The following is a 17,039-nucleotide window of genomic DNA, read 5'->3' as shown; positions in this document are numbered from 1 at the left end:
TTATGTGGTTTGAGAAAAAGTCAATCTGTAACCCTCGGTAGTGTGGTTTGCGGTTTGTGCGAATAGGATTTGCAGATGTGCGAGCGGTTTGCGGTTTTCATTTTTTTTTTAAAAAATTAATTTTTGAGTTTTTTTTTCATCGAATTCAGGCATCAAATTCATTTTATATATTTGTGATCATTTGACAACAATTTTTCGATGTGTTTACAAATAAAAATTGAATACCAATGCATTAAATAAAAGTACTCAAAACAAAGAGACCTTACACTAGCATTTTTGCCATAAAAAAATGTATATCAATGCATTAAAAATTGTACTCAATTAGAATTGTCAATTCAGTAATCAATAATCAAACTAGAAGCTCCATCCACCACCAGAAGGAAAATTTTATTAGGAAAAAGTGGATGAGTTACCAATGAAAATCATATAAGAAATCAAGTTTAGGACTTGATAATTCTACGATATTGAGAAAGTTGATAAATACTTAAAAATAAGGATTCTAGTGTCATAGAGAACATAATGGTGCTCCTGTTAAAGTTACAAAGTTAGTATATAAAAAATAATAATAATAATTAAAAGTACGGGCGGTTTTTGCGGTTGCGAGTTAAAACCCGCGACCCACCCGCAGTCCATAAATTTGTCATATTTCAAACCGCATCCGCTTGTATTATGTTTGCGAAACCGCCCATTTATATGCGGGTTGGGCGGTTTGAGCGGTTCAGATAAACCGTTGCCCACCCCTATCTAAAATAGTCATAAAAATATAAAATAAGTTTAAAAATTAATAAGATAAAATATTATATTTAAATTATTTTTATTTTATTTTATTTTCTCATAAAGGTTTAATAAGCTAAAAAATTTATTTTGTTGGCTTATTGTTCTTACGAAAAAAAATATTATAAATGTGAGTGCACTAGTAAAGATTGAAAAATCTTTACAGATTAAATTTAAGTCAATTATCAAACGATTGTGTTGACAGTTCTTTTGCCTTAATAAAGAGGACTTCAAAATGGCCAAGTGTAAAAAAAAGAAAAATTAAAAGAATAATGAGGAAGACGGAGAAAGATGATTGAGTGAACAATCGGGATGATTGATTGAACAATCAAGCTAACTATTAATTTACTTCTACTCATATGCTTTGAAAATGAAGTACATAAAACAAAATGCAGAAAGTTAAATGTAGAAAATATAAATGACAAAAAAAATATAAATCAATCGTTTTTTATTTGAGTTTTGAATTTTTTACAATGTAGCCATGAATTGTTATTTATAGACAAACATTTGTAAAAAAACTACTTAATAACTACCATATTCTTTCATCTCCCACACTTCACACTCCATGATCTTCCACTTCATCTCTATGTCTTCCTAACTTCCCTTAATCTCGGATTCATGTTTCATGTTCTCCATTCTGTCATTCATCATTTTTCTACATGTGTTTAATACTTTATCACTTCTCATAACCTCCACTTTATCCTTCATCATCTTTCTATATGTGTTTAATACTTTATAACTTTTTATAACCTCCAAATGAGTAGGAGAGTATCACATGTCTTGCAATTATATAAATAATAACTAATAAAAATTATTTATTTATTGTGCCAATATATTCTAAACGAAATTTTTTAATCTCAAATTAAAATAGTTAATGAGTTAAAAGAGTCAACCGACATCCTAAACGGACCAATGTTTTAAGCTTGCAATGTAAACAATCTATATATATCTTCTATCTATACTATTATTAAGTAAAGACTTAAGTTGGTTTAGTGAAACTTTAGTTTCCTTATGTCATGTGACAACTTTATATATGCTAAAATAAAAAAATTATTATACACCACGTGAGTAAGGCCTTGTTTTTCATAACCTAAAAAGGTCAAAAAGTCACTATCCTATTTAAGTCACATCATCTTATTTAAGTTATATCACCTCTCTATCACATCACTTCAAACTCAATCCATACCCAACCCATATTTCATAAAAAGTCAAAAAGTATACTTATTTAGATCATTCCAAACAACTCCTACGTTTTGAACAAGATCTTGGGTTTCATTAATAGCATACTTATCACATAAACAACATATATATTATGATATTAAAATTTTTATTATTAGTTATCTGAATTATACACACCTCGCGTGGGGCAAGATCGGTTGAGGTCTGAGTAGTCGACACAAAGTCGCCATTTACCATTGTTCTTGCGAACCAGGGCCACGTTCGATAACCATCTAGGGTAGTCCACGTTCTTAATGAATTGGGCCTCAAGGAGCTTGTCAACCTCTACGGCAATAAGAGTATTGCGCTCAGGATGAAGATGCGTTGCTTCTGGCAGTAAGGTCAGAAAATAGGGTTCAATGCTGAGGCGATGGGTTATGAAGAATGGGTCAATACCCGGCATATCTGAATGGGTCCAGGCAAAGACATCATTGTGCTCGGTCAGGAGGGCAGTAAGGTCGGCCTTTGCTTGGAGGGATAGTTGGCTGCCGATTTTGGCAGTTTTCGTTGGGTTGGTGGGGTCGATGAGAACCTCCACGAGCTCCTCCACAAGTTCTCCTCTGACCAGCTCGCCCTCATCTTGGACGTCAAGTCCTTCAATGATCATGGCTTCCTTCAGCTTGACTTCTTTGAATGAGGCGACATAACATTCCCTGGCCACGGTCTGCTCTCCCCTCACTGTCACGACCCCCAGATCGGTGGGGACCTCAATGGCGAGGTAGTAAGTTGACGTGATAGCTTGAAAAGCATTTAGGGCGGTGTGGCCAAGGATGATGTTGTAGGCGAATGGGCAATCGACAACAAGGAAGGTGAGCAGCTTTGTAGCCTGCCGTAGGTACTCACCGATTGTGATGGGAAGATCGATGGAGCTGATTGAGGTCACCCGGTCGCCAGTGAAACCGACCAAAGGGGTTTGGAGAGGAGACAGACTTTCCTCCCTGATTTTGAGCTGCCGAAAGCAGTTGAAGAAGATGATGTCTGAAGAACTGCCATTGTCAATGAGAACTCGCTTGTAGTTGGAGAGGAGGGCAGAAATGACGAAAGGGTCATCATGAGGGTAACGGATGCCTGCACAGTCGGCGTCCGTGAAGGTGATGGGCTCGGTCCACTGTTTGGGCTGTTTAGGGGGTTGGTCTACCGTGGCAACTGTTTTGTCTGAGCCCTGCCTTATCTTTCTAAGTTCTGCCCTCTGAGCCGAGCGGGATGGTCCTCCACAAGCAAGGCCACCTGAAATAACTTTTATTTCACCAACAGGTGGGGGGGATTACCTGGTGGCCGAGGCTATTGTGGAGGCCGATCATGGCCTTGGTTAGGTTGGGCTAGCTGCTGGGGAGGGGTGCGCCGACGGTTGTTTCTAAGGGGCTCAGTTCTTTGCCTCTGCTGAGGGCAGGTGTCCGTGAACTGGCTGAGGCACCCCTGACGTATTAGGGTCTCGACCTGGTCTTTGAGGTTAACACATTCATCAGTGTTATGGCCATGGTCCTGGTGAAAGCGGCAATATTTGGACTGGTCTTCCCGATTGGAAGGGGTTCGTGAAGGTCGGGGCCATTTGAGGGGGTAGTCCCGCTGGATCTGATTGAGAACTTGTTCCATGGGGGAATTAAGGGGTGTGTACCGCTCGAACCGACTAAGCGGTGGGGCTGGTGCCGACCGGTCAGCTCAGGGGGATCGGTCGGTATAGTGTGGTGTTTGGCTATTATACTGGGTGTTTCTAGGTTCTAAGTCTTTTCTCTTTTCTCCGGGGGTCGGGTTTTTGGTTATTGGATCTTGCCGGGCGGCTAGGGAATCCTCAGCGTTCATGTATTTTTGGGCTTTGGAGAATAGGGCTGCCATGGAGGTCAGGGGTTTTTTAGAGAGGAAGAACAGGAAGTCGGACGACCGCAGACCGACTATGAAAGTAGTGAGGATGACCTTGTCATCATTTTTCGCTACTTGCAGGGCCTCGGTGTTGAAGCGGGTAAAGAAACTGCGTAGCGACTCCCCCTCGGTCTGTCGAATGTTGAGGAGTTGGGTTGCCGGGCGTCGCTGGCACTGGGCTCCAATAAAATGGCTGAGGAAGGAGTCACTGAGATGTTGGAAAGTGAAGACGGAGTCTGCTGGTAACTGGCTAAACCACAGCGGAGCTGACCCCTTTAGTGTCACGGGGAAAACTCGATACATGATCTCGTCAGGGAATGCATGGAGGATCATGAGGGTTCTGTAGGTCTTCCAGATGGTCGACTAGGTCCGTCGTACCGTCAAAAGAGTCGCTGGTGGGCATCTTGAACTTGGGGGGTAGAGGTTTGTCCCGAATGGAGGCGACAAATGGTGAGTTTGCTGTGATAGAGGGTTTATGCTGGATGTTCTGCATGACCCCTTGGAGTTGGAGCTTCATGGCTCAGAGTTCTGTGTCCCAGAGAGGGATGTGGTCACCTCCGGAGGGGAGCGGGGGCTGGACGTTATTGGCCTCTCCTTTAAGGATTGGTGCCGGGATCGATGGTTGTGGGCCCGGGGTAGCAGGTTTATACCTGGGGGAGGGGGTTGCAAGCCTTCTTTGTCGGGTGGGTTAGGCTGCGGGATAGTATGGGTCGGGGCTTGTTCGTGGTTGGGAGGAATATCGGGAGGAGGTGGAGGGGGCATAAGAAGGTTTCTTTGGAGTAGGGCATTAATCAGGGCTTGGTTTTGCTCGGCCATGCGGTTAATGCTGTTGGTAAGCTCGATGAAATATTGTGGTGGGTTGTTTGGATTGGGGGAGGCTTGGTGGTCGCCAGCATTTTGGTGAGAAGCCATGGATCTAGTCGTGACCATACACTTCAATGGGTAGCGAGAAAGGGTTATTGGAACAGGGTATCCGGCGACAGTGAACAGAACTGGAGCGAGGAGCAAAGCGTTCCCACAGACGGCGCCAACTGATGATACAGTTACGATATAACGGTTCCCAGGTGGAATGGGTCGGACTAATCCACGCTTCTTCAACCGGTAATTGAGTGTTCAAGCCCACTAGAGAACTTGCACACAAGTTCAATAGGGGAACGGGAAGTCCCCCAGCGAACCCTCCGACGAGCAAGTTAGAGAAAGAGAAGTGTAATGTAAAGATATGAATTGGAGATAGAGAACTTAACCTTCTTCTTGTCTTCAACGTCTGCTTATATCCTTTGGTAATCATTTCGCCATCTCTTCCGACCTGCCACCTTGGCCGAAAGTCTATGATGTAGCTTACCTTGTTCAAGGTGAGGGGGTGCTATTCCGACGGAGAGGTGTTGTTGTAATAAATGCTGTGATAGGCTGCATTAATAGCGATGTGCAGTGGCAATAATTTTGCAAATCTTTGTCTGCTGATGTGGCTTGTCCTTTACCTGCCACATGTCTGAATATCATTGGTTCTTTGTGCCATGTTGGCTTCCAGTTGTTCAGGATCTCATCAGTTGGGTTATGTGTTGGGCTCTAAGTGATGGGCTTGCGTTGTTCATAGTGGGCTATGACCTTTGTGGGCCTAACCACATCAACACTAATCATATATTGTCTCAAAAATTATTTAATAAAGATGGATCATTATTGTCTATATTATTATTTTAAACACCACATGGACAATATTATGTAATATTTCGAAATTATTAAATGATCACATTTAATCTCATGAACAATTATCAGTCTTTGTTCTCTTTATTGAGACACTTGGAATTGCACTGGTGTTCAATTTTCTCTTTCTAGGTGTTCATGTTTTGTTTTTGAGTTGATGAAACAAATAGTGGAGCCACCTATGTGTCTCGTGTAAATCATTTTGTGTTCCAAAAGCTATGTAAACAAGTTGTTATTTGATTTGATGGAGCTGTGAATGACTTATCTATGGAGTTTTTGGCCCCCCACAAACAAATTTATTAGCCCATGGAGTCATATCTCCCTGGTAATGTCTTGCACTTTCTTCCTATAATTGAGCATAGCATGCAAATTAAAAGTGTGTACTAATATAGCTCAACTTTATTTATTTTTTCTTAGAAATCATGACCTATTATTTTATAGAGTTTGCCTAAATATTTTATTTAAATTTTTTTAATAATAATTTTGAACAAGTCATATAGCTCAATTTTTAAGATCTTATAAAGCTCAAGTTAGGGATTGAAGCCCCTTTCCCTCTCTAATTTCTAATTATCATGTCTTCTAAAAAATTCATATGAATAATTATCAAGTTATAGAGCTCAATAATTATCAAGTTGTAGTAGTAGAGAGACAGTTTGTGTCGCCTTCATAAGTTTCAAGAGAGAATTATATCTAAAACATCTTCTACCTTAAATAATTGTAGATGATATTATATCATTAATAATTTTATTATTTATATTATATTCTCAATTTTGAGTTGTGAACATTGTCATTTTTTTCTTCCCAAGAATGTCCTCTCTGTTAAATAACCGTATCATATCATTAATCAAATAGTCTAAAATTGTTAAAAGATTTTCCTTATTCATGAAACCACTTAAAAATTTAAATGTAAAATTGCAAAAACAATAGCTAGTGGATATATATATATATATATATATATATAGAGAGAGAGAGAGAGAGAGAGAGAGAGAATCCTAACATGAAATCAATTTTGTGAAAAAGATAAGTTTCACGGCTAAAGTTTACAAATATCCATATTTAATTAACAAAAGATCATAGAAAAATAGAATGTTAACAATGTTAGCCAAAAAATGTTGTTCAATGAAAAATAGAATGTTAACATGAAATCAATTTTGTGAAAAAGAATGTTAACATGAATCCTAACTGTAATGTACCAGCAAAAGATCATAGAAAAATAGAATGGTTTTAGCTTCCTAATTAACAATGTTAGCCACAAAATGTTGTTCAATGAACCATCCATAAACAATTTTAAAAGTTCTCTAGCTCAGTTATTTCAGGAATTTGAAAAATCGGTGGCCCAAATGACAAAGAGAGAGAGAGAGAGAGAGCATACCTGAGTAGCTGTCGTCGTCGCCGCACCGCCGCACCACCGCTAGCCCTTTCCTGTTCGTCGCCGCACCACCGCTAGTCCTTTGTCGTTCGTCGCTCGTCGCTCGTTTAGGGATTTTGGGGGAAAAATTTTTTGTTTCAAACAATTAGGGATTTCGATCCAACTGATCGAGCGGCAAGATGAAAGGGAAGAGGGGGGAAATTTCTTTTTTTACTTTTTTGCGACGGCACGTTTTACACCGTCGCAAATGATACATAATTATTAATAAACCGACGCCATTTTGGTAATCCTTTTTTCGCGACGGACATTTGTCGTCGCAAATTGTCGAGTATTTGCGACAGCAAACTTATGCCGTCTCAAACAAATTTTTTTTTTTGCGACGGTTCAAAAAGCTGTCGCTAATACTTTCGCATTTTAATACCTACCCGTGCAATTTTATTACTGATGGCTAAACGCCGTCACTAAAACTCTTTTTTGCGACGGTTTATTTTGCCGTCGCAAAAAATCATTTTTTGCGACGAGGAACACGCCGTCGCAAATGCTTTCGTGTTTTTTGCCCTCTTTTCTTGTAGTGTCAATTGTATAAAACTTAAAAGATTTAGGGATTTAGAGATTTTTAATTTAGGAATTTGAGGATTTTAAGATCTTCAAATTTAGGGTTTTTTTTTTATAAATGAAATCAATCAATCTGTAAGGCTTCGTTTGGTTATTCCAATTGGGATTAAAAAAATACAAAAGACAAAATAAATTAAATAAGTTAATAAGATGAAATGTTATATTCTAATTCTAATTATTTTATTTTATTTTTCAAAAAAATTAATTTTTTTTTTTTTTTGTCAAACGAATTTTTTAATTTCAAACTAAAAAAAGTTCAAACTCTAAAAAGTCAATTAATTTTTTATTTTATTTTTTTTGTGAAACGGCAACTATAAGAATCCTTGAACAAGAAGAGAATGATTTAGGCCAAGTTTGGCATCTTCCAAACAATCCAAAAAGTCAAAAAGTCACTATTCTATTTAAGTCACATCATCTCATTTAAGTCACATCACCTCTCTAACACATCACTTCAAACCCAACCCAAATCCAACCCATATTTCATAAAAAGTAAAAAAGTCCACTTATTTAGTCTTCCCAAACTTGGCCTTAAAGTTGTTCGAAAAGGAGAACAAAGCTCAGTAAAAGTCACTTCCTCTTTGTTTAACTCTTTGGGAAGGATTTTATTTGCTTCTGCTTTTTTGTGGAGGATCTTTCAAGGAATGTGAGGGAGAATAGGGTGATTGAAAAATTTGGGATAATTGCTGCTTTGTTGAAATGGATGAGTCTTCGGGGATTTCTCTCTGCAAATGTTGTGATATTGAAAAGCTGGGTTTTTTTTTTTTTTTTTTCCTCTGTATTTGGCTGACGTGGCCAGCCACATAAACTTCTGTGGACAAATATATGCTCCATCCTCTCTGTTTGTAGAATTACCTAAATTTGTTACTACAATTTTTTATAATTCGTAAATAATAAAATAAAACTTGTCTCATTAAGAGGTTGTATGGCACGTGCTAAAATATTTAGTTCATGCTATTTAAACATATTATTTTATTTAAGTTATTGTTATCTTATTTGAGCCATATTACTTCTTAGTTAAGTCGCATCACCTCTCTATTATATCACTTTAATTTTAATTCACATTTCACATTTTTTTATAAAAATTCAAAAAATATATTAATCTGACACTTTGTAAACAATCCCTAATTAAGTTGTCACACAAATAATTATTTTTTTCTAAAAATATTCAATATGTGTGATGTGCACGGGCACATTAATCATGGTGAATGTTATATATGGAGGATTATTAAGTAATTTTGGAGTATTATTTCACAACATTCTTGCCATTTGTAAGAGCATCTCTAATGGTATTTGTTATAATATCATTACTATTGCTATAATTTAGCAATGAATAGTAGTAATTTGTCAAATTATAGCAATAGTGCTTCAATGGTGCACATGCTATTTAGGCAAATCTCAACCAACTTTCTCTTCAAATTTGTAGATATTGTTTGGATATAAATTTTTTAGTGATTTTTTTTTGTGACGTTTTTTTAACTGTTTGTAAATTTTTTTTATATATATTTTCATTATCCCCGACTAGGCAAATATAAAAAATAAAAAAAAAATTTGAAAAACTAAATATTTTTGTTCCACTGTGTTTATTTATTTTTTTATATTATTGTTTCATTTCTGATATATTATTGTTCCACCGTGTTTATTTTTTCCATGAAAATTTTGTAGCCAAATTCTGTTTATTTGGATGATGGGGCAAGTTTGGCAATTGCCAAACTTGTTGCCAAATTTGAGAGATGAAATGGTATTTGTCAAATTTGGCAAGGGTTACAGCAATCCATTGGAGCAACATTTTTGAGAATTCTCGTCAAATTTTGGCAATGGCAGCTCAAATAGCTTACCATTGGAGATGCTCTAATGTATTTTTTTAAAAAGAGACAAAAGAAGAAGTTATTATATGAGTCTTGCATTTCACATTGGCTTACCCCCCACCAATGGGAACAACATATAGAGAAAAAAAACACAATATATGGAGAAATTTTATTAATTTTATTAATTAAAAAATGATAATTATCACATTTTGTAAAATTTTATTGATTGGTACACTATAACACCACAATGACATGGTGCAACTAATCTATTAAATAATTTATCGACAAAAAAAAAATAATGAGATTCACTGTTTCAATTAATAAAATGCAAGTTGAGGAATCCTTTGTATTTGTCCCGTGCCTATAATTTCTACATATATATGGGCGGTTAGACAATTCCGAAGTAGTGATTGTTTGGGATGAGCATTTTTAGTTTTATTTTTTTGGTTATTTTAGTCTAATTAAAAAGGTTATGTTTGAGATAAGTTTTGATTTTTTTGTAATTGAATTGATAATTGTGAAATAAAAAATGAAATGATTATAATTTGAATGTGATATTTTGACTTATTATCTATTTTAATATATATATTTTTTTATCTTTATTGACTAAAATAGCCAATAAACCCACATCTCAAAGGGCTTGTGAAATTGTAGTGTACACAACATGCTTAATAATTTAAAAAGTTTATATATACTTAGGTCTCGTTTGACAAGTGATTATTTTAATTTAAAAGTTAAAAAGTTACTAAAAAAATCAAAAAGTCAACAACTTATACCAAAAAGTTAAAGATTCTCTTTACTCTCTACTTTTTGCATATATTTTCGTAACAAATCAAAAAATATCCCAAATATATTAGTTTTTTTTACCTCATATTTTAGCTAAAAAACTAAAAAATTATTAAAATAGCCTGTCCCAAACGAGGCCTTAGGAGTTATTTGGAGATAACTAAACAAGTGCACTTATTTGAATTGTATCATCCTTTTAATTTTCTACATATTTTTTTATAAAAAGTAAAAAAATACACCAAAAATGCAAACCCCAAATAGCCCATAATTTTGCACACTAACACGGTATACTTGACCAAAAATATTTACACAAAAAAATGTGAAAAAGAAAGCTTTGTGTGGCTGCTGGGATTCGAGCCCAGGTCTCCACGGCCACAACGTGGAATTCTTACCACTAAACTACAGCCACCAGCTACTTGAAATCTCTTCACTAAATTATATCACTTATAATCTTGGGAGAATATCCACAAAAGTGAAAGTGAAAGTGAAAAGTAATTACAAAATAATGAAAGTACAAGTATTCATGCAGTAAATTGTGCAAGTCTATTTTATACTTTCATCACTTTATAATTATTTTGTGATAATAACATTTTTATGCAATTGTTCCCATAATGTTTATTAACATCACATACTTGTATAGAAGTTTATGATCATTGTGAGATTTCTTGGAATGTTTGGTAGGTCAAATTTATAATGTGATTGTGTCTTGATCTAAGAATAAGTTATAAGTGATCACTAGGAAAAATAAAAAATAAAGACACCACATATCATATATGTTATACTTAGGGTTATTTTTGAAAGAATTAATTTTTTAGTAATTTTTTAGAATAAAATTGTTCCTAAAAAAACTAATGTGTTTAATAGTAGATATGGAGATTATTTATATTGAATCGTTTGAATTGTTCATACAAAATGTATTTTTTAATTAGTCAAAAACATAATGAATATATTCTTAAAGGATGATCATTATGTTTTATTCATACACTTATCATATAAATATATGTCACTACTATTTTCTAAGTTAGCCACAATGATATAAAATAGGGCAAACTTCACTGTACCCCTTTGTGGTTTGGGTTGAGTGCAGTTTACCCTCATGACATTTATAAATCACCACATAACCCCCATGTGGTTACTAGATTGAAATGGTGTGCACATCCCATTTTTGACCGCCTGTAAGATTTGGGCGCTTTGTTCTAAACACCGGATGATGAAAGTTACACTGTGCAATCTTTTGAATTCTCAGTGACGAAATTTGGATTCAAACTCTAATCCCAAACCTTACACCCCATTTTGGCCAAACTATTTTAAACCTTAAAACCCTTTTTTTTAAAATATTTTTTCAAATGTTTCTATGATGCTTTGAGACTCGTATTTCATTTAAAATATTACACTTTTCGGTAAACCAAGTAAGGACAAAGTGAAAATAAATGGAAGAGAGATGAACTCTTGGAAAAATCTCTAAAAACATCTTATTTATAGGTTTGGAGTTGAAGGAAATAGGAGGGGATGAAAGAAAACTAGTTGGGGGAAAGGTTAGGCATCAAACCATTAAGAAAGAAATAAGCAGCCTTCACTAAATTAGGCATATCTCTCTGAATACTTAGAATTTAGATGTGATGCCATCACAATTGGAAATTAGACTTCCGGGGCTTCAATTTAGACTCAAGAATCACCTAAAATCGAGTTCGGATAAAGGGGATATGCCAGTTTGAAGTCGGGCTTGAAATGCAAATTTTTGGATCCGGCTAGGTTTGTTTAGACCCGGTTGTGGCCCATTTAGACCCAACTGAGTTTCAATGAAAACTTCTCTAGAGTCCCTTTTTAGGCCTGAATTTTCATTTTTGGGTTCGGCCGTGTGTTTTTGGACCTGGCCAGGTCTCATTAGCACTAAATAGAACAGTTGGTGGGAATTAGACAGCTGTTGTTTTTTGAAGATATTTTTGACAAATTTGGCTCAAAATCCATAAATAGGACCTCCAACTTTAGATTTTAAAGTTAGAAAAACCTTTTAAGAGGCTTAGACATTGATGAGTTATCCTTGAACCTTTAAGCTTCCTTTGTTCTTCAAATCAACTTTCACCCTCCATATACCATTAAAGCTTGGATTTGAAGATTTCTTATAGAGATTTCAAAACATATTTTCAAAACCCAAAGGGTTAGGAAATATTTCTAAAGACTTTGAAGGTTTTGAGAGTTAAGACCATCCATCTTCCTTCCAAAAGCTTCCTTGACTTCATATCACCTTTTAGCTATACATACACAATACATATACCATTGGAGCTCGTTCTTGAAGCTTTTTGTTGAATTTTCAAAGCTAATTTCAAAAACTTGAGGGTGTTGGAATCAAGTTTGTTAACTAAGAGCTTACCTCTCTTTTCAAAAGGTATAATTTCGCACCTTCTTCTTTTATCTTCTTCTACTCTTTTCCTCTATTTTTCTTGTCTTTATATACTAAATTTCAGAGTTTTAAAGGGCTGAAAAAAATGGTTTAGAAGTCCAAAAAGTGTAGGGGTTAGCCACCCCTCCTTAGTCTTACTTATTAGCTTTGGGCCTACTTGCTTTTGGCTTTGTTTTGTGTTCTTTTAACATCATTTATCTACTATTTTTTGCAAGTTAAGGGTTGTTTTAGGGCTTTTTAATTTATTTAAATAGCTTATGCTTTGAATACTTTGCTTGTTATGTTGTAAGTCCTCATAGCTTCGGTTGTTTAGGCCTTAGACACCGAGTTATTCGAGTTGATAACTTTCTTTACTTAGTTTTCATAGAAAAAGTCTCATTTTAATAATCGATCTCGCATAATCATTTCTGCATTCTCCCTCGTTTCTTGTTTTTCTTTGTTTGAGAATTGTTTCAAACGATTGATTGTTATTCGAGGCATGAGAAAGAGACCCTATGCTCAATGGCTTAATCTCTTCGGAGGTTCATCATCAAGGCATAGCCTCCCTTTCATGTTAAGGATCATTTCTCGTTTGAAATTTCTTCTCATTTAGTGAACTTAACTATCACTTTGGACAAAATGATTAAGTAATGGAAAAGTAAGTAAAAAAGGATTAATAAAATTGGTTTAAAATCAACTCAACCAACATAAAGAAAATGCTTAAATTTGGTTGGATTCGGCTGAACATTATGCTGAGTCCATCACGTCAAGAGTCATCATATGTTACTTCATGATGTTTTAATGAAACCTGAGGCATGTCTACCTCCCTCTTTGAGCTAAATTCATGATAAGAGGGAGGGGTGGTCACTTTTCATTACGTCCATAAGTTTATGTCAAAATCTTATCCGAAACCATCACACAATTAACTTGCGATCGTTGATGGCTTCAGAATTGAATTCACTCTTCTCTTGAGTTTTATGATAGAAGAAAGCAGAAGGGACAAACATGGCTTAAAGTTGCTCTGTCTGCACTGTTTTCACCTAGAACGCAAAAACATATTTTTGCAAGAAATTAGGGCACGACCGGCCTTGTTTGGACTCGGCTGGGCCTCATTAGGAGTCGACCTGGCTACAATGTTTGGTAAACAGAGTGCTTTGGCAGAAACAAGGAGCAGTGGCCAAAGGTGAAACAGAATAGTTTCCCAGAAGACAAACATAGCAATTTCTGAGGATTGTCTTCGTCGGCGCTCGTGGGATCTTTGTTCATTCTTTATTTATTATTATTGTAATAAATTAATAGTTATGCATTTATTGTTTATTCGGATTTGTAATAGTTAGTTTTAATCCGGACACTTGGACGCTCATTTGGACTCTCTTGCATGAGGATAAATATATAATAATTGTGTATGTCTTCCAACCCCAATTTCTTTCTCCATTTTATTTACCCGCTTATAATGGTAGCATCATATTTACTTAACATCTTCCATGACTTGCATCCATTCGTCTTACACACATAAGAGTTCGGCTCATCATTCTAATCAATGTCAATTTTAAATTCCTTATTTGAATACATGTTTTGTCACATGCCTTGGATTGACTCACATGCCATGCTAGTAGCCGAGCCTAGTAGTTGCATTTTGTATGTGTTGTATTAGTAAATTACATATTAGAACATGCATTTTTTTAATTGTTTTATTTCTTTTGGGTTGTTTCGGAGTACTAGGTGAGCATTTCTTGCTTTAGCATATTGCATGAATGTTAGTGTTGTTATATCCAGCATGATTACCATAAGGCTAAGTGCTTAAATGATATTCCTTTTTGAATGCCGGTGGATGAAGGCCTTTTTACTTAAAAGTTGGAATAATTTGATTAAATATAAATACGAGCTCACTTTTTCAAGTGATATGTATTCAAAATACTTTTTCAAAGCAAACATAAAATCAATGCATTCCAAATTTTGTGACTTGGTCTATATTTGTGTGCATCACCTAGTAAAGATAGCATAAATAAACGGAACAAGAGCATATAATATAAATAAAAATCACATCATGATTCATAGACGCCGGTCTTTGATCGGGTGAGTGGGGTGCTCAATTCATGACCTTCCCTTCTCATACCTAAGTTCCCGAGCCGAGACATTTTGGTGATGACAGACTAATGGCCTTTTGGCACGAGTCACGGGTTTTTAAAATTTTTCAAAAATATTTAGGTGGCGACTCTGAAATCTGGCAATGCAGTCCATTTTTTGGCATCTTTTGATTCAAACTTGATTTTCTAAAATGGTTTGCTGCATTTGGACTCTTTTATGTTTATCCATTTCACATTGCACGTGTGAAACCAGATTCAGAACCACGGGAGTTCGAACTATAGGGTTATCGTATCCGAAAGAAACGCAAAAAGTAAGCTACCATTTTTAGCAAATCTGCTGGGGGCTTAGAGAACTTGACTTGAACTTTATGATTTGAAATTTTACTTATAGATATATGTTCTTTGCGTTGCATTTGCATTTGTTACTTTAAGTCACTGTGTTTTCCATCTGTTATTCTTAGACAGCTTGCTGGAGGCTTGCCTAAAAAGCTTACCAAAAGGCTGGCCGGCCATGGGCTCTGCCATGTTGAAAATACAACCCTTGAATTTGGATTATTGTTGTGCCGCTTGATCATCCTTTCACTTTTCAGTGTTAGGTATGAGATATATATTAGGTAATCTTGCTGAGGTACTGTAACAATCTCGATCTGTAATTAATTACTAATCCGTAATTTAGGATGTTAATTAAGTGATTAAAATAAATTATGTGTTTATTGTGTATTTTGCATGCTATTTGACTTTCTATCTGTTAATCGTAGAAATATCTGTTGTGAAATCTATTATGATATGAAAATTGAAAACCTTATCAGCATCCGAAACCGGAATTCGTTACATGAATATATTATTTGGAATATTTAAAACACTTTGGTAAGGTTAATTAAAAATTGATTCAGTTTGGTAAGTTAAGTTGTGTTTGCGCCTAATGTTTCAATTATTGTATAATGGCATCATAACTATATATATGAGCCCTTAAGCTTATTCTTGAGCTCAATTTGTTTCATTTGAGTGCAAAATTTTGAGAATTTATTTGAGAGAGAGAGAGAGAGATTGCAATTCTAGAGAGAGAAAAGAAGGGATTAAAGGAGAATTAAAGATCTTGGCTAGAATCTATCAAAATTAAGCTAGAACAAGAGTAATTCAAGACTCTAGGTAAGCTTTTGACTACTAATTCATGAAGACTATGTGTTGTAGAGATGAATTCATGGAGTTTTTATGATCATTTGCATGTATTTCACATAACTTTGTCAAGAAGATGAAGAATTTGATTATAATTCTTATATGCATGTATATATAAGTGTTTAATCATCACTTTGATCATGAGTTCTACCATTTGTGTTGAGTTGGGAGTATGAAATGTACATGCATGCATATGTCAACAAGTTTTGTAAGTAAATTCCATGTTTGAGGAGTCTTAGGAAAGAATTAAGAAGAAAATTCTACCTACATCCCTAAACATGCTGGGTTTTGCTATGTCAAGTTTGATTTTGATCATTCATGTAGAAATTATGGATAATTGGCACATGCGTGTTTGAATCATCACATATTACCTCTTAAATCATGTTTTGAAAAAGAGTTTTGTATATGTTAAAAGCCTTAAAGCTCAATTTTGCTAAAAATATGGACTTTGAGAAAAAGATTTTATGAAATTTACATGCATTGAGGTTTTGAATCCAATTTCGGTTAAATCCATGAGTTTTGAGCTAAAGGTTTGTAAAGGATCATGTATTCATGTGTGTGGATAAGTTTTCTAAGTTTTTGAACACGCCATGCATGAGTTTACCTTTGAAATTGCATGTTTGGAGCTCAAGACTCTGTTTTGAAAACCCAGAATTTTTGTAGGTCGCTTGAGCGAATATGTTGAGCATCCATTACTTTTGTAGAGTTTGAGGGTTGGCTCGAGCGACAGAAACTACGCTTGAGCGACCAAAGTTGAGCTCGAGCGTGAAAATCGAACTCCTAGAAGTTTTACAGAATTTTGCAGTCTGCACGAGCGACCAAACTTGTGCTCGAGCAAAGGCCCTGTTTTCATAAATTTGACTAAGTGTTTCAACTCATATTTTGGCATCCTCATTGTATCCTAGTATTCCTAAACTTTAATTAAGCCATAATAATGCGGATATGAATTAGAAACACACTAAGAAAGAAATGTACTAAGTTAAGAGATTACAAGTGTGTGTTTTCAACAATGTGATAAAAAAGAACAAGAATCAATGTAAAGAGAACTAAGCCGTGATGGCCATATGAATGTGTAATGATACGATATGTTTGTGCTATGTACATTTTGACTGTAGGTCGAGAATTGGAGACCGACCAGCCGTTTCTGGATACCCACTGTGAGTAACGTTATTGTAAAGATATGTTCATACGAATTATGTTCCAAACGTGATTTGATAAGTTATGATTTTTGAAATAATATTTGTTTACGTGAACGAATGTCCTATGTTTAA

General features: G+C 35.3%; 1 non-coding gene across 1 annotated transcript; it reads right to left on the bottom strand.

Moving 5' to 3' along the window:
* Positions 1-10,462: 10,462 nt before the first annotated feature.
* Positions 10,463-10,534, bottom strand: TRNAH-GUG (transfer RNA histidin (anticodon GUG)). The gene has a single exon. It is a non-coding gene; the product is annotated as a tRNA-His (tRNA).
* Between the last annotated feature and the right edge of the window lie 6,505 nt (positions 10,535-17,039).

This window comes from Camellia sinensis, chromosome 7 (assembly GCF_055761805.1).
Source record: "Camellia sinensis isolate YWXY chromosome 7, ASM5576180v1, whole genome shotgun sequence".
NCBI lineage: Eukaryota > Viridiplantae > Streptophyta > Magnoliopsida > Ericales > Theaceae > Camellia > Camellia sinensis.
The sequence above is the reverse complement of the archived record's forward strand: the minus strand, read 5'-3'. Positions and strand labels throughout refer to the sequence as shown.